We start from the raw sequence: 20,051 nt of genomic DNA on the forward strand, positions 1-20,051 counted from the left end.
GCCCGGCATCACTACGATCGTGATGCCGGGCGCCGATCTCCCGGCGTCGGGGAAATGTGGGCGTCTACATCTAGACGCCCGGCATTTCACCAATGCCGGGATAAGACAGTCGGGAAGCCGGCTGCCGGTATATAGGCAGTCGGCTTTCCCGATTGCTTCCCCAAGATAAGGGGTCCCTCACAGACTTGAAAGACAATGGAGGAAGACTAAGCTGGTAGAGGAGCTAAGGATTGTTCTGCACTGAGTTAGATTCCAATATTTGTCAATTCTTTACCCCTCCAACCTAATCTGTTTATTATTAAGTCCATATATTTTCTTATTCAAATTTTATTTGTAGATATAATCAGAGTTATTGTCCTTTTGGTTTTCTAACTTTGATTTATGTCATTAAGGGTGCAGTCAAACTCATCACGGACTGGTAGCCAATCAGCTGCAGGTGCGTAGCTGCTTCTGATTGGCTGCCAGCCCGCAAGCCGTGATTGGCTAGCGGCCGGCACCAAATTTCAAAGACCACCCCACCGCCAATGATTCGTTTTGATTGGTCGCCGGTCTGTGTTTTGTTTACAACTTGCGCCGGGTTTGTTCAGTGTAGCCGCATGTGATTCTATTCTGGCACCGGGATCCGTCACCCGGTGCTCAGTCAAGCCAGTGCTGCTCAGAGATGTGTCCCAGTAGGACACATCTCCACTTAATGCCTCCCAGCGCCGTCTGCCAAGTGGGAGGTTGGACACTGGCTGAAGTTTCGGTATGGCATACCGCTGTATACCGGCTCACTTCAAGCCCTGGTTTCACTGAGATACCCTCCAAATACATTTAAAACATAACATTTATATTTATATTATTTATTATTTGGGTATTTTTGTGTCTTTATTATATATTTATTATTGATTTATTATTTGTTAGTCTTTATGTTCCTGTATTTTAGATGATGAATAGGTTCCATAAATTTCCTATATTAGAATTGAATTTATATACATTAAATTAATCATTGTTTCACTATGAGAAAAGCAACTGTTGAATTATTTCTTATCTATTTTTTATTGGTTAATTTTATGTCCCCCGTATTTAAGATTAAGAACAAGGTTCAGAAGTTCCCTATATTAGTGAATATATAAAACTAGGTTATTTATTGTTTAATTGTGAGAAAAGCAACTGCAGAACTATTGATTTGAGATAACTACGGGTATGCTCTTAAACTGATCCAATAATGTATAATATCAGAGGCACCCTTTATTTATGGGTTATTATTACTAACTGTGCCGGTTTGATAGGTTTCTTCTTTATTAGCAGTGATAATGCATGATTGATGAGGATGGGTTTATTGTGTTGCTCATTATCAATCTTATTTACTTTAGTTATTTGTTTTACTTATTTTTATAATATTTCCACTGTAATTAGCTTTTAGATCCTCCTATAATAGTGTAGTCAAATCAATTATTTATTATTTTTGGTTGTATGTATCTGTATATGCACATGTTTATATATATTTAATTTGATATTATTGCACTTTACAGGAGCTAATACATGTGTGTGTATATAAAAACATATATATCCTGGAAACACACGTGGCATCATGAATGGGCAGAACACCCGCTTATTCGAACAAAATCAATATTTGACAAAAACAGTTTATATCATAATTAACCTATAAATGCAAAAATGATCGACAATACCATCACAATACATGTTTATGATTTAAAGAACTAAGGAATTAAAGAACTAAAGAAAACACTGTAGTCCCAGGGTCTCATTTAGACGCCTGGGAATGATGGTATCCAGTGTGAATATCCATTTGCTCTCTTTTTTTCATTAAAATCTTATTTCTATTTCCTCCTCTGGGCAGAGGAGGCACATGGTTGATAATCATAACTCTTATAGAAGCTAATCCATGTTTATGTTGAGCACAATGGCGAGCCACTGGCTGCTCACTTACACCACTCTCCGTGGCCTGTCGTATTGCGGTGCGATGGAGAGCCATACGCTCTTTAAATTGACGTTGGGTCTTACCTACATACGGCAAGCCACAGGGACAGGTGAGCATATACACCACATATGTAGTTGAACAGGACAGTGCAAAGTTGATTTTATATCTTTTGCCCGTATGCGGGTGACAAAAATAAGTACCAGGTGATAAAGACCCACATGTCACACATCCCAAGAAATGGAAGCAACCTTTCTTGGTGCTCAAAAAATGTGCCGGTTTTTGCTGTCGACTCAGGTAAGTAATATCAAGTCGAACAATTTGGTTCCTGGTGTTCCTATTCCTAGTAAAACTAGGTAATAGTCTGAAGTTGTGTAATGCAGGTAATTCCTTATCGGTACTCACAATGGGCCACCATTGTTTAGCTCGTTTAACTGTATATGTACTTTGGGCCTGATTCAGAGCTGGACGCTCTGACCAGAGCGCTCGCTCTGAATCAGGGCCCTCCTCCATGAAAATGGAGCGGCCTCCTGGCCGCTCGCATAGCTGTGGGTGACCACCCACAGCATATGCGAGCGGCCATGATGATGGTCGCGATGGTCTTGACCATCGTGACCATCGGACTTGCGACGGAGACCCTGCGGTAGTGTCTCCCTGCTACAAGCCCAGGAGTGATTTTGGCTCTATCAGAGCCAAAATCACTCCCACTGAAATCACTAGTGATGTCAGTGGGGCGTGCTGTCAATCAACATCGACAGCATGCCCCCTTTGGTGCGAGACCCGGAGCGATGGTGAGCCCGTCGCTCGCCGGGTCTCACGCATGCGCACGACAGAACTCCCTCCGTCGTGCGCATGCACAGTGGGGAACATCGACTCGCTTGCGAGCGTACTGCCGCTCACGAGCGGGTCTGAATGACCCCCTTTGTGCACTAAATCTGTTTACCCAAGGGACACTATTCCTGTCTAATGTATTACCCTGATTATTTTTAGGTATCAAAAGCTCATCACGTGGTATATTCAACACTTTATTTTTAATGATATCTAATTCCTGCCGTTTGTATCCCCGACATACAAATTTCTTTACCATATCTTGTAGGGCTTGTTCAACCTTACTTCCATCAGAAGTGATGCGTTTTACTCTCAACTACTGAGAGTATGGTAACCATTTCCGCAAAGCATAGGGATAAAAACTGTCATTCCTTAACAGTGTATATCTATCTGTACCTTTTGTATGTAAAGATGTCTGAAAACATTCCCCTTCATACAAAATGTAGACATCCAGAAAATTATTGATGGAGGAACTTATCTGATACAGTATGTCAACTTCATTACACTCTCAGAAGCATTCTACTTGTCTAACAGATCAATCAGTGCAATATCAGAGCCCAACCAAAAGATGAGCAAGTCATCTATGAATCTCAGGTACAGTGCAACTTCAGATCTTAGATGGTTATGTTAAAAAAACTGTTCAATAGAATTCATAAAGGCATTGGCATATGATGGGGCCACAGAGTACCCCATTGCACACCCAGTCACTTGAAGATAGTATTTACCATCAAACAGAAAGTAATTTCTGGTTAAAACCAGCCATAATAATTCAATGAAAAAATCAACCAGAGGACCTCCTGTATATATTCTGGATCATCAATAATCAACCGTCTAACAGCTTCCACACCTGCCCCATGTGGGATACAGGTGTAAAGGCTGGTGACGTCCGCCGTATATATATATTATATATATATATTGGGCAGCACAGACGGTGTAATGGTTAGCGTTACTGCCTCACAGCACTGAGGTCATGGGTTCAATTCCCACCATGGCCCTACCTGTGTGGAGTTTGTAAATTCTCCCTGTGCTTGCGTGGGTTTCCTCCGGGTGCTCCGGTTTCCTCCCACACTCCAAAAAATATATACTGCTAGGTTAATTGGCTTCCCACACAAATTAACCCTAGTGTGTATGTGTGTACGTGATAGGGAACATAGATTGTAAGCTCCACTGGGGCAGGGACTGATGTGAATGGCCAAATATTCTCTGTAAAGCGCTGCGGAATATGTGTGCGCTATATAAATAACTGATAATAAATAAAATAAATAAATAAATAAATAAAAGCCACATAGATCCGGCACTCCTTGTGTAAAAATACTTAGCTGGTTGCCCCCACAAATTCACAATGTATAAACTCCATACGGTGCGGCACTACATGCTTGTAAATAAAACATCAATCAATGATTTATGAATTTTTGGTGCACTGTAGAACACTGGATAAAGAGGAATCAAAGCATCATGTAATGTTTCACGAATTAGTCCTTGTTCTACTACATCATCTAAAATGTTGATTAATTCTTTCTTGACAGCATTAGTTGGATCTTTTGTAGCGTCCTGTTACTATGGTGATGGTACACTAACATTGTGACATGATGACGTCACCAGGGATGCACCGTTGGTCGGGTGCGTGGTCCCGCTGCGGCCAGGCTGCGTGTGTGCACTGGGTGTTTCATGATTATATAAGATATGATATAATTTGTATTATTGTCCTGATGAAAATGCTGAATATAGCATTGAAACGTTGATCACCTAAACCGATTGTAATGTGTTATTTACAAACGTGGAGTGCCACACCATATGGAGTATATATATATATATATATATATATATATATACACATCTATATATATTTTTATATCTGCAAATGTGTCAATATTTGGCTGTATCTTGGTTTTTTACGTGTGTCAGATTGCACAAGTGCTAATCATTCCATACAGGTGTTTTAATACTGGACTGGTATATAAGGAGGTGGGTCCTCGAATTCATTACATCCCTCTGAGGAAATCCCCTATGTACTGCTATATCCCTTTACCTGATTGTTAGCTCAGTTTGGATATTTGCCAAAAGAATTAACCCCGCTGCTAAAACTTTACAACTGCTAGAGGTTGTCTCTGCCATAAGAAGGAGATCCGGAATTCCCGGAGATCCGTAGAGCTGGTAATTATTGTTCTCCATTACCTACACTGGTGACTCGTTTCATCTTCTACACAACAATAGGTGCCAGCTTAGGAGTTTTAGGGTTAGGCATCCCTATGAGAGGGTTAGAGGGGGGGAGAGGGGTAGGGATTCACCCGGCGGCTATTCAGCCCCTGGAATTTCATACCCAATCTGTTCTTTATTGTGTATATGTGAGTTTATTCACAATATAATCATACAACATAGTATAACAGTAAAGATAGCAATAGTGAATGCTTTCTTATGTTTATTTTACTTTGCAAGAACAAAGAAACACTTAGCAATATTCATATATCAACAATGCATTTCAGTAGACAGTAACAGACACATTAACACTCTTGTTTATTTTATTTTTCAGGAACCTGAAGATCACCAGGGAACTCTGAGGCACTCCCTTAGGGGTCATCCGACACACCACTCTCAGGCTGATTGTTCCTAGGAACCTTCACGTCATGGAGGACTTCATCATCATCATCATCATCAATAGGCCACCGTTCAAGGCTATTTCCATACCACAACATCATAGAAAATCTAAGTGTACTCTCAATAACACATCAATAAAAATGATTTAGAATATTTCTGGGTAAGCTTTCAGCATGCAGCCTACATAGGAAGAAGAGGGGTTCCTGCGTCATTCCTACTACAGAAGAGATGCGTGAAGTCCAAGTGAGATCGTCTGAAATATTTACAACCAGAAACTTAAATCCCCTGACCCAGGACTGCTGACAGGTCTGTCGGGCCCCAGTACTGGGAGTGCGCATGGCCAACTCAGGGAGGTGTGGCCAGACCCTTATAAAAATGAAAGATATAATATATTCGCACCCACACCCACAGGGGGCGCTGGTGTCCAGTGTGGGGCTGGCGCCGGTGTCCAGGGGGCGGTCGAGTGTGACCAGTACCCCCCGGGGGGGAACATCACGCAGGGAGAGCGAGGACTGACTGCAGCAGCGTGTGTGCTGTGATGGAGAGAGAAGTGGCTGCAACAGTAATCAGTCCTCTCGCTCCCTGCCTGAAGTAAAGCATCGGAAGCAGGGGCTGCAGGATGTGGGTCCCCGCCATAGCCCCTTCCAACAGGCCCGGGTAAAGAGTACCTGCATCCCCTCCTCTCGGTGCCCCTGTCCTGACCCTCTCCACTTCTAAATCATTTATACACAGTGGGTGCAGATCTGTTCTCTGAGATCGCTTAAAATCTAAAAAAAAAACTTACTTCGTTTTCTTACTTTTTTGTTTCTCCAAATAATTATGGAGCACTACCAGAACAGCATCTTCCATGGACCTGTTGGCTATAAGTAAACTGATGGGAATCAAAGCCCACCAGGATGCTAATCTTCAAATGTTCCGTGAAGACTCTCTCTAAACATTTCATAATCAAAGAAGTTACCGCAATGGGACAAAAGTCACTCAAATCGTCGTTGACGAACTTTTGAGAGCTGGTACTATCAATATAGTTTTAAAATTAAAAAATTATTTGGAATAATACTAAAGATGTGCGCCGACCCTGTTTTTTGGTTTTGGATCACAATTCATCTTCGTGTTTTGGATCTGTATTTTAAAAAAACAGCTAAAATGACATCATTTTGACCTGTTTACATGCAATCCAAAACCCGAGTTTCAGATTTTAAATTCAAGTTCGGAACCATGGGAAGATCCAAACCGGGATTCGGTTCGATTCGGTACCCCAAAGTGATTCCAAATTCGGACTCGGTTTGACGCGAAAATCCTAAATTCGGTTGTCGGTTCTCTGAGAATCGGATCCGCACATCTCTAAATAATATATTGCGCTAATGTAAAATTAATAATCCTAGTTTGGATTCAGATTCCGGCTACATTACTGTGCTTGCGCGGCCTCATGACTGCATAAGTGTTAGTGGACATACTTAGGATACTTAGGGGTAAATTTACTAAAGTGAGTGTTTTTAGAAGTGGAGTTGTTGCCCATCGCAACCAATCAGATTTTAGCTATTATCTTCTAGAAGGTGCTAGTTATATGTCAAGTAGAATCTGATTGGTTGCTATGGGCAACATCTCCACTTCTCAAAACTCTCACTTTAGTAAATGTATCCCTTAAGCCACACATCCACTAGGCGACTAGGGAAAGACAACATCGTAATCGTACCGTCGTTCCCCATCCCCTGCAGTTCCTACACTGAACGATTAGTCGTTCAGTGCAGGCACCCTCCCTCATCCCCGAACATGGCCAATCTGTCGTTATCGGCAGATTGACCAGCATGTTCAGGCAATGATTGATGTCGGAAACTACCAGCGGGAGCGCGCATCGCTGGTCGTTTCCGACATTATAGGGCCCGATTTGTGCATGATTAATGAGCGATTGCACGGTTACGATGGCGTAATCGTGCAATCGCTCATTAATATCGCCTAGTGGATGTGCGCCTTTGGTCTTTGCAAGTGTGATGTACTGACTGATTTGTACAGTGCTGCACCACTAGCACCAGGTTCAGGTGTGTTCGGATTGCTTCGGTGGCCGATTTCCCCGTAGCTAAGATAGGACACACCATGACAGAGAGACAAGCCTGTATTCCCCTTTTGCAGACACAATGACCAGTCAGGAGGGAAGGTGCAACGCAATTTTATTATTTGTTAATAATTAACAACAAATGACAGGAGATATTTACCATATACAGTTGGAATTAAATTAATTATTCAATGACAAGGTATTTATTTATTACCTCCCCGTCATCTACCGGTGACTCCAGCTGGCAAGCATGTGACACCAACAAGAACCACAATTCCTGCAGAACTTTACTTTACCAAAAAAAGACAAATGAGAGACCTAAATATGAAACCTGCTGGTCTAGCTTGAATCAATGGTGCTCCGGCAGTCTATAGCTGTGAAATACAGTGTGAAAAACACATGCAGGCCAAGCTTGTACTTGTAGTTCTCCAGCTGTAATGGCTAACAGTTCATGCAGAGTAAATGGCCCAAGCACAATAATGCAACTTCAAGTTAGGCTGGTACTTGTAGTTCTCCAGCTGTAACGGCTAACAGTTCACGCAGCGTAAATGGCCCAAGCACAATAATGCAACTGCAAGTTAGGCTGGTACTTGTAGTTCTCCAGCTGTAATGGCTAACAGTTCACGCAGAGTAAATGGCCCAAGGTCAATAAAGCACATGCAAGTTAGGCTGGTGCTTGTAGTTCTCCGGCTGTAACGGCTAATAGTTCATGCAGAGTAAATGGCCCAAGCACAATAAAGCAACTGCAAATTAGGCTGGTATTTGTAGTTCTTCAGCTGTAACAGCTAACAGATCATGCAGAGTAAATGGCCCAAGCCCAATAAAGCACATGCAATTTAGGCTGGTACTAGTAGTTCTCCGGCTGTAACGGCTCACAGTTCACGCAGAGTAAATGGCCCAAGCTCAATAAAGCACATGCAAGTTAGGCTGGTGCTTGTACTTCTCTGGCTGTAACGGCTAATAGTTCATGCAGAGTAAATGGCCCAAGCACAATAAAGCAACTGCAAATTAGGCTGGTATTTGTAGTTCTTCAGCTGTAACGGCTAACAGTTCATGCAGAGTAAATGGCCCAAGTACAATAAAGCACATGCAAGTTAGGCTGGTACTTGTAGTTCTCCGACTGTAACGGCTAACAGTTCACACAGAGTAAATGGCCCAAGCACAATAAAGCAACTTTTACTACCCGAATTGCCAGCCGGGGTTACACAAGGCTAAATAAACAAGTAATGTACATTACATCATGGGAATTGCCAAAGCAACAGATTCACAGTAAGCATACACCTTTTGCTAATGAGATGACAGCACAAGTAATATAAATTACATCAGCATGAATGGACTTTGAAATGGATACTGGGTCAAGCAGTGTATAAGACAATTTACATTAACCCCAATATCAGTAAAGATTTAAACATTCCATACAAGCAAAATATTAATCAGCATTTACCATAATAACACAGCGAGCAGTGAACAGCTTTACAGAGTGCTATATCAGATAAAGGGCCACGGAGGACAACTATCAACCACTTTAGCTAACACATGAGTCAAACAGTAAACAGAGCCAAATACATATCACATGGCATTACATTTACTTTAAAGCTAGAAATAAAATACTTTGTACATCACCTACAGTGGCATCGGACATGAGCCGACACCCATAAGGCAGGTCCCCTCCTGGACATGAGCCAGAGGTTCACAGGAAAGAAAATGACCACCAATGCAACTCTTGGGGAAAAGAGGGGGTGACCTATCTTTTACTTCCCCCCTATTTCATCACTACACGCACTTTACCTAATTTAAGACACTATGACCCCTTTCTACACTTAGTTGTGTGGGAGACTAACTGGTCCCAGCTTTTACACAAAACCTAGTCTCCCAGTCTAATCATGGTTAGCCACAAGGTAAAGGATAATGCAATAGACCCAGGGGACCCATATAGGATAGGTGTACAGAGGGGCAGGGCCTTAATGGAGGGAAGATAGGAGCTGTGGAGGGACAGAGTATAGGGAGGTTTTGGTATGATCTCACCCCTGGCAGTGGCTATTCAGCCTCCTCTGATATCCAGGGCAACTCTGGGATGCTAGGCACCGCACCGGAGCTCCCAGCTGCAGACCTCCGGCAGATATTTTACAAGGGGCAACAGGTGCAAAATCCCTTTCCACAGGGGCTCTGTCCAGCAAACAAACACAGTAGCAGAGGCACTCTACCTCTGGGGCTGTATTTTCTTCTGCCCGTGCGGGTGCCAGCAGGGTTTTTGTCACTGGCGGGACCTTTTCCTCAGCTGAGGCTTCATCTGCAACGATGGAGCGATGAGACCTCCTTCCCAGGCAGCTCTTCTTCTCTCCCAGCATGCGCAGACTACCATATGCAGTGACTCCTGATAACAGGCACTTAGGGAGGCAGTCCTTTATTCAGATGGGGCTTCTTCCAATGCAGGGTGCTGTATGCAAATCCCCAGGCAAACTTCCTCCAGGGACTCACATCCAGCATCAGAGCAACTCTCCTGGCAGATTGGACAGGCAGCCTTCCGGGCTAATAGGAATTCTGGTAATTGTAATCCAGGGCAACATTAAAGTTAAAGCATCCTTATTTTTACAGCTCAAAGGGCACTCCACAGCAACTCATTACAGACAGCATACCAGGTGCAGTATTTGTAATCCAGTTTAAAGGAGAGGGGTTTCTGTACCCCTATTTTATAAATCCAGGGGCACTCCACAGACAAATCCTCCCTGACTCTTTTTCCAGAAATTCCTCCCAGACTTCTCACAGACAATCATTCTTCAGAAATTCTCCCCAGACTCAGCACTGACAGCCCTGAGAAAGGTATTATATAAGCTCTCCCTCACTCTCCTCCCTGTCGGTCCGGCATCTATGAGTGGACAGAGGGACTCAGTAACAGGCCGCCTACAGGGATCTCTGCCTGGACACCCAGGCTACCAATCAATGGGGCAGGATTTTCCCTCCTAAAATGGGTCGCTGACCAAGGGACACTTTCTACCTCCCTGTCTGCACATGCTCAGTGGGGTTCAGGGAGAGCAAATTCAGTCAAAGTTCACTATACCAGCCTATTATGTGGAATGGGGCTGCAGTATATCTATGTGTACATACATAAAAAAAAAAATATTGAGGGACCCCTATTTGGGAACAAACTTGGGGGTACCACACAAGTATTTCCTGCAAAATCACTTTGGTAAATATGTCCCTAAATAATATATATATATATATGTTGCACTTTTTACAGTTTTTGTGGGGACTTCTGCTCATTGCAGCCTTCCCTGACTTTATGCGAGTAACAAAATGTTCAGGCAACAAGACGTATTCATGGAGCCAGTAAAACGTTCATTAGAACTCCTGAAGAATTATAGCCCAACAGGAGGGCTTAATGCATTTTTATTCACAGGTCCATATTTTTTCTTCACTTTGGGTTTTAAATATCTACGGTGACACATTTTGCAGCCATAACGTATGACTTTCTCCTTTATTCCTGTCTGTCTTCAATTCCACAATGTTATTTACTGCTCCAACATATTGCTATTTTCCCTGCACTAACTATATTACAGGGCTCAGGAACAACACTAAAATCCACCCAAATCTTTGTTTTTTAAGGGAAATAATTCACTGCTGTGTAACACTAAAATAAAATGGATGCACTGTAGCCATGCTCAGATATTTATCATTATACATAGAAGCTTCCTAACGGCTCTCGGTTTTACTCCTACCCAGCCAAAAGCATTTGTATCCAGACAAAGCTTATCTAACTTCCTCTACTATAGGGGATGAGGATTAAATCCTGGCTATCGGCATGCGCAGTCAGAATCCTGCTGCCAGCATCCTGACCACCAGCATCCCGTTGGTAAGCAGTGGGGTTTCGGGAAGAGTTAGGGGTTAGGGTTAGGCACTATAAAAACGAGCAGGCTTGCCTACCCTCCCGATTTGGCCGGGAGCCTCCCGATTTCCGGGTGCCGCTCCCGGTCCCACGGAAAGGCAGGCAAGCCTCCCGGAAGCCGGCATCCCTCCCTAACCATCACCCGCCCAAATAACGGCATTGTGTAGAGGGGACAGGGCCACGATGACGCGATCACGCGGCTCCACCCCCGGCTGCACCCCCAAATGTGATGTCATGGCCGGGCACGCCCCCCGCTGTTAGCCGACAATCAACTCCCTCTTGGAAGCAGGGAATTGATTGTCGGCAAGTATGAGTTGGGGTGGGCAACAGATGTTGTAAAAGTACACTTCCCAGCATGCCCTTCCACAATACTGCTATTTGACCATGCTAAAACTGTTGAAAGGCATGCTTGGATTTGTAGTTCAACAACAGCTGGAGGGCCTCTAATTGCCCACCGCTGCACTAGAGGGATGCTTAGGGTTAGGCACTAGAGGGGAGGGTTAGGTTTAGGCTGTGGGGCAGGAGGTTAGGCTTAGTCTGCAGGGGGGAGGGTCAGGGTAGGGAGAGGGGTAAGGTTAGGATAATTACTGACAGGTGTATACTTACCTTGTCAGAATGCTGGCGTCAGCATCCCGTACCCAACCCCAGGAAAGTGCAGGTGTTTCCATTTAAACTAAATGTTTTGTTATTTGAGCCTTCTGATACCTGCTGAGGTCATTGGAAGTGACAGAGGTTCCCAGACTTTCTTCAATCACGGTAACGTAGAGTATCAGTATTTTTTCCTTGGCACCCCTGGGCTAAAAGTTTCCTGGTAAGAAATTCATCAAAAAATATTAAAGTAAGTAAATTGAGCTGACCTTAGGTTGAGCTATGTGGTGGTGAACAAGATTACACTTCTGTTTGTCCACTTGTTTTATGATTGGTGGCCACCAGCACTGGTTTTGCTCATACTTGCCGACTGTATTAATCTCCTCCCCTGGGAGAAGCTCGGAGAGAAGATTCTGCTGAAATCTTTGGTGGGCAGGGCCGGACTGTATACGTCATTAGGCCCCGTCCCAACAGAGGAAAAAGCCGCGTTTTGTGGGTCCGCGAGTAGGGCTAAACAAAGAAATTTTAGTAATTTTAGCCTCGCCCCCTACTCGCTGACCCAAAAATTCTCAGTAAAACCTCGGAAGTGGACGGGATGCGGGAGATATGCCTACTCTTCTGGGGGTGCGGGGGGTTACTGAAATATCGGGAACCCCCCCGCAACTTTCAGAAGAGTAGACATGTATGGTTTTGTATACCACATCTATCTGTATAAAATTGGAGCCTGATACAAATTGTGTCGACACGCTGGCGTGCGCATGCAGATCAGCATAAAGACTTGATTTTTAACACACTGATCATGATCCGCATAGCAGTCTCAGATTGAGAGCTGGAGGGAGGCCACACCCCTTCCTGCTCTCACTGGCTGCCCGGACAAAGCTTCACCCAAAAATCCTACCTTCCACTTCCAGTTGCTGGGCCCCCTCTGCCACTTGGTGCTCCCACCTCTCCCACAGAATCACATGGGTGCTGAGGGTGCCCAGGCAGTGACAAAGCGGACCCCTGGAAGTGAGGGAACTGTGTTAGATATTATATATTTTACACTGACTAAGGGAGAGGGGAAGTTTGTGTCTGGGACAGAGGGCAGAGGATGGGGTAAAGTTGGTGGGGACAGGCAAGGGTAAAATGTCAATCGGTACTCGGTTCAATTTGGATCCCCAAAGTTAAAGTATGTTAAATTTTCAGAAAAACCAAACAGCTCATCACTAGCACTACATACCTAAAAGCCAGTCCTCTGACATCTCACCAGATACAGGCACCATGACAAGGATAACCTGTTACCACACTCATTAGTTCTAGGTTTACATCACAGACCACCTGCACATTGAGGGAATGGAAGCCCCTCAAGTCCAGTACTCTCAGTGCAATATGAGTACAAGGAATGGTTCCAAGGACTTTAGGAAATCTTAAGAGCCTATAGAAGGCTACTCTGACTCATGACTAGGGAAGGCTATATACTGTATGTACACCATATTTCTTAGAGGCACATAACACTTGACAAAGTATCCTCTGTAATCCCGGTACACTCAAGTTTTTTGGGCCCCCTATCCCCTCTCCTAGCCCTTATCCTAGCCTGTCACACACACCCCTATTCCCCAGTCCCTGTGTCTGCCACACGTGAACTGGGCCCTTGAAATTCCTGAGGGTTCGGGCCCCCTTGGAATCTCGAAGTCCTGTACAAGTGTCCCCTTTGCACCCCCCTATCGCCGGGCCTGGGCACATACCCCAATGGGGTGCTGGATCTGAAGTTGTTCCTGTGCCCTCCTCCTATGCTGCTACTCACTTAGACTGAGGATCCCTGTCATGTACAGCTCATTAGGGTTGAAATAAACCACCATCACTACAACCACACAGGCGTGAAATGGACTCAGGTCAGGTTTACATCCATGTTACATGTGTTTTAATTAGAGATGTGTACCGACCCCGTGTTTTGGTCTTGGTTTTGGATCCAGATTCATTTTCGTGTTTTAGTTTAGGATCTGTATTTATTTATTTTTTAAATAAATAAATAAAAAAAAGCAGCAAAAATGACATCATTGTGACCTGTATACATGCAATCCAAAACCCGAGTTCAGTTTTTAAATCTGAGTTGCAAACCACAGGAAGATCCGAACCGGGACTTGGTTCCACTCGGTAACCGAAAGTGATTCTGTACTCTGACTTGGTTCTACTCGGAACCCCTAAATCCGGTTGTTGTCGGTTCTCTGAGAACCAGACCCGCACAGCTCTTGTTTTAATTGACCACATATGTGTGATAATAGGCCTCAGATACAACATTTCATTAACCCTGCTGGCCCAGGGGCCATCTATTATTTTGCGAGCTTATCCTTATCTATAGATTGAAAGCTTGCGAGCAGGGCCCTCTTACCCTTATGTATGTCTTTTACATATGTCTTGTATGTATGTATGTATGTATGTATGTATGTGTATGTATGTATGTATATCTTTTACAACCAAGTAAAATGTTAATGTTGATTCAAATTGTAAAGCGCAATGGAATTTGCTGCGCTATATAAGAAACTGTTAATAAATAATAAATAAATAATCCTTGGTCTGGGCCCATAGCAATATTGTGAAGAGCCTCTCAAATCAACCGTCATAAAGTCATACACGTTACAGTGTCTGCTCCATCCCCAATCATTATCCAATGGGACAGATTGTTACTTCCAATAGTAGTAATCTAACACATTATATACAAGACATATTCTCACTATTTTCCAAGTCATATCTAGGCACAGTTTTTATGAAGTTATATTCAGCTTGTACTTTAAAGCACATTTTGTCCTCTGTGAATTTTGGCCACATACTGCCTTTCCCGTCGCTGTCTAATGGGCTGCCATGGCTATGCACTTAGCTGTCAGTGGTCTTAAAGTGCACAAATCCACATTCTGAGAATGCTGTTCCAGAACAGCATAGAAAAGTTAGCATTTTTATTCCCATGGTGGCCGAAAGCGTTGGTCAAGTCAAGGTTTGTAGGATGGTGCAACCTGCTCTGACCACTAAGCCAGCAATTGGTCTCTGGGAAATCACGCCTTCCCCTCCTGTAACAAATGAGGCACCAGGTTTACTCCAGATACCCATCAGATACATTTAGACCCTTTTTAGACTCATTTTAGACCTGTATAAAATAAAAAAAATTGCTCTAATCATAGGCATGCATCCGGGTATGTGCCCGCATTAACCTTAGGCTGCTCTAACCTATCTCCACACTCACTGTCTCACTGTGTAATCACCAATTCACCAGGATCGGTAGACACCGATCACGTGCGGCACAGTAGTGATTTTGGCAAGTTATCAAATCAATCACCACCATATCATGAGTTGGCCCCCAGGAAGAGATGGGCAGTCTGTGTGTTGGGGGGGGGGGGGGTTGGGAGCTAAGTGTGACGGCCATGTCACGCACCCTTCACTAAAACATTGTACACCTCAATTTATTATTTATTACCAGTTATTTATGTATTGCATTCAAACTCCACACAGTTAGGACCGTGGTGGGAAATCGAACCCAGGACCTCAGTGCTGTGAGGCAGCAATGCTAACTATCACATATAACCCTCCTCATATATGCAACAAAACAATTTAGCTAAAATCTGCAATCAACCAATGAGAAACAGTTAGATAGTGGTGGTGGCCATCATCACCAAGAGCTCCTGTGGGTCCCCTTACTGGGGGGTATGACTGCATCATTGACCCTATTGGGTGGCACTGGAAGCCTGCCATCAGCATCATGCAGGGTGAGGACAAGGCCATGCCATCTTAGGGAGTATAGTGATCCTCCCCGCATAGCAGAGTACCTAGAGAGCTCCAGGCCTGGGTACCTATTACCCATTCTGCCCCTAGCTCATTGCTACTGTTTTCACCAGTTTTCACCCATTTGTTATGGCTCTGACATGTGTATATGCCTATGTTCGCAATTACCCAAACCTGCCCTTACAGTACTCATCCTACGTTAGACCACAATGTACAAGTGTCAGATTCTAGCTAATCTGCAATCGGACAAGTCTGTACAGTTGGGGGTGGCGATTGGCAGCATCCCAGAAAATTGGGCATGTCGGCTCTATTTTCTGCTCAAGCTGAGGCCAGTGTCTGCTTCTTCTTCAATCAACTTCACTGGCTCCTGAAGCGTGAATTTCCAGGCCATCCCGAGTATCCTTACGGTTCCTCGGATGCAGCAGCAGATCACAGGAGCTGGCAGGAGGCGCCTATTAATACAAAATACCTCCTGCAGCATTAGCATAATATTGCATTGCCGCTCTGTCCAGGGGCGCAACTAGGCATTTGAAGGCCCCATAGCAAAAGTTGTAAGGGCCCCTATGTACCACCCAATGGTGAAAAATGTATATAACGTGACGTAGTCAGCATCCCGGCAGATGGGATGCCGGCAGTCAAAATACCGGTGTCAGAATCCCAACCGCCAGCATCCCAAAGGTAAGTATCAGGGGTTAGGGGGAGGGTTAGGCACTAAGAGGGGGGAATAGGTTTAGGGTGCGGGGAGGGGAAGGTTAGGTCTAGGCACAAGGGGGGGAGGTTAGGTGCAGGCACCAGGGAGGGAGGGTTAGGGGAAGGGGGAGGGTTAGCATTAGGATACTTACCTAATAGTGTCAAGATTCTGACTGTTGGGACGCCGCTGTCCGTATTCTGACCGCCAGCAACCCGACCGCAGAGATCCCGTACCCAACTCCCATATAACACATGTAACTTTGATAAGGAAGATGGGCCCACCTCAGTTCTGGGCTCTATAGCAGCTGCACCCATTGCACCTATGGTAATTACAACCATAGTTCTGTACAAAGACGAATCGGCGATGCAAATAGCGCACAAGTCTCAATCAGGCCCAATGTCCTAAGAACATCTCCTTTAATGAAGTTTACACATTTACTATACTATCAAATGACAGCAATCCTCCCGATAATGTGCAGAATAATACATTTACTTTGTAAAGCGTAGTTCTTAGGACAGTTTGGTCTTGTGCTTCTCGATAAGTGCTGACCGGCATTTTTGTCTCCATGCGGTGGCCTCATTCCGTCTCATAAATCACAGCCGCCTGACATTCTGGAAGTATTTCATACAGCTCAGATCAATGTGCTACAGTGAGGATGCGGCTCGCGAGTGTCTGGTGGGGAGCCGAATTAACTCTGATATATTTTATCAAAGTCAAATAGTAATTTAGAGAGACATCACTAGAAATCACACTAAGATGTCTTCAATTTAGTTGTCAGAAGGAAAGTTACACAGTTGCATGCAGTACAAAGAGCGCCTGGCCAGCGGAGCGTGCAGCTTTTCCCATTTCCTGTATGCAGTGATTGCCCAATTTCTGACACAGAAAGCGTTTGCAGTAGAGGAAAGGTTCCTTCTGTAGGGTCATAATTACATGGTATTATGAATGTCAGACTTACATGTCACATTTTTCACCCCATGAGCAAAACCACATGTTCACAGTGTATCATTTCACAGAAAATAACAATTAATGTGCAGTTTCTGCCCGCAAGCGACACAAAATGATTTTTATAGCAATTGCGTGATTCTGTGTAACGGAACAAAACATTGCCGGGGCCAGGACAGTTTAACCTAGGTAGTAAAAAAAATTGTAAATGTCACAGCTTGAGAAATATACAGTACTGTGTATTATCCAGATGATTTGGTTTGTCATCAAATGTATTCTTCACATACTGTATCTATTTGGTTGAAACTATCATTTGATTTTAACTATCATAAGTAATAGTAAAAATATAACATTTAGTACATTTAGTGTCATTAAATGTGTGTATGGGTCTACAGTACATAGCGCTTGACCTTGGTGGGTATGTAGTCATTATATGGGCGTTCAGAATGACTGCCAGAATGCCGACATGAACAATATGTTGACAGTGAACATGATGACATTCACAATCAGATAGATAGATAGATTGTTAGACAGATAGATATGAGATAGATAGATATGAGAGATAGATAGATAGATAGATAGATAAATATGAGATAGATAGATACAGTATATAGATAAATATGAGATAGAAAGATAGATAGATATGAGATAGATAGATATGGGATAGATATTAGATAGATAGATAAATAGATAGATACATAGGAGATAGATATATAGATAAATATGAGATAGATAGATGGATAGATAGATAGATAGATAGATAGATAGATAGATAGATAGATATTAGATAGATAGATAGATATGAGATAGATAGATAGATAGATAGATATGAGATAGATAAATTTGAGATAGATAGATAGATAAATATGAGATATATAGATAGATAGATATTAGATAGATATGAGATAGATAGATAGATAGATAGATAGATAGATAGATAGATAGATAGATAGATAGATAGATAGATAGATATGAGATAGATAGATAAATAGATAGATAGATAGAGGGAGGATAGATAGAAGTTGGGCTATATTACTAGGGATGGGATAATCTGCATTACTTTCTGTTTATACTATTATTTCCACATCTGCACCGCTATCTCTCCATTTCCAATAACATTTTCCTGTATTATGTATGTGCAGCATGTTTGGATGCGGTACTGGAGGGATGGAAATGATTAATGGATGAAAGGGCTGGTGGTTTAGGTCTTACAATGATCACATGGCTCTTCCTGAATATTACATTTTCCCCACACGCTTTATCAAAGTATGACTAGTGAGGAAAACAGAAACACACTTCAGCATTTCTCAGCATGTCTGTAACATGTTCTGTTATACAGAGTCTTATCGCAGCTGCATTTATGTCAGAAGCTCGTCATGCATTCAGCTACCAATCAATGAGGAAGGCAGAACTGGCAATGTGACTTTACCTTTATAATTCTTCCATTCCCATTCTTAGTAAATAGGAGGTATGGTCAAACCACAAGCATTAAATGTATTTCCATAGTTTATTCAGAAACAATTTAAAATATGTTTGATGTGTGAAATGTTTGATATAGAAAGCGTTGAACGCCACAATCAGTTGCACGTGTAATGCCCATCATCATACTGTACTGCTGGGCAGGGATGGCGTAGGTGCGCACAAAAGGGGCGTGACCTTGTCGCAAAAGGGGCATGTGTTCACCTCATGGGGGCATGCCGTGAGTCTCGGGAAGCCTTGCCTCAATGCACGCCCACATCTTTCAGTATCCTAGCAAAGCAGAGTGCCGGGAGGCAAAGCTGCACGACCAGGGATTGACAGCCCTTCAGCCTGTCAGGTTGCAGCCTAGGATCGGCCGATATTCACCTCAGCGCCAGCTTTCCCTCACACAGCCATGACAGTCTCTATCACCTGATTGCCCTTTACCCAACGTTAGCATTGGTTGCTGTCAGCTGACACTATCCTCCAATAGAATACAAAGAAAAAGGTAGCACTATGTGAGTATTCTCAGATTCCTTATCTATGAATGCCTCAGCTGCTGCAGGAAAACCAGGTAGTGTCCTGGTGAATATGGAATGTATAGCACAGAAAATTAAGCAGCGCTTTAGGTATTCAATCAATAGGAAAAAATATACGTTTATTCACAAATAATTAAAATATCGTATAAATACAGATAAATCCTAAAACACATATATGCAGAGAAAAATTCCCCAAAATTAGGAAAAACAATAAAAATTCAAGGAAAAATCACAACTTCTGTAGACATTGAGGGATATATGCTGTTTAGAAAAATGCTTGCATTTGTTCAGTTCTAAGTATAAAGTAGCAATTTGTATCCAGGACAGTTCCAAAGTGATTGTATCAATCTCTAATAGTCAAGGGTTATGTTTGGTGTGATTGTGTAGAATGGCTTTACACAGATATCATGATAGCAATGGGACCAGACGGAATAAATGCAACTGATAAGGTCACCGTGGTCCGTCACACACCAAATCACCAATGCGCAAAGGATATTATCTCACGTCCCGGTGGGGAGTGAAATTCTGAATAAAGGCCTGAATAGTCCCTGGTAGGTTCATCGAGTGGAGCGGGTAGCTGAGAGGCCCCGGGGTGCTGCACGTTCAGTGGAGACAATCCTTACTGTGGGGGACAGTCTCTGGCAATACGAGACTCCATCCTCCCCTGATCTCCGGGAACTAGCTGCGGCTATTACCCCTGGTAGTGCCCAATGGTGTCTTTCATGGTGCAACGGAGCCGGGTGTAAATGGTGAACGGCAGCTGCAGTCCACCTGCGTGGATTCAGCTCAGTGAGATGTAGTTGGCT

The sequence above is a fragment of the Taudactylus pleione genome, unplaced genomic scaffold, assembly GCF_031769625.1.
Source record: "Taudactylus pleione unplaced genomic scaffold, aTauple2 ptg000533l, whole genome shotgun sequence".
NCBI lineage: Eukaryota > Metazoa > Chordata > Amphibia > Anura > Myobatrachidae > Taudactylus > Taudactylus pleione.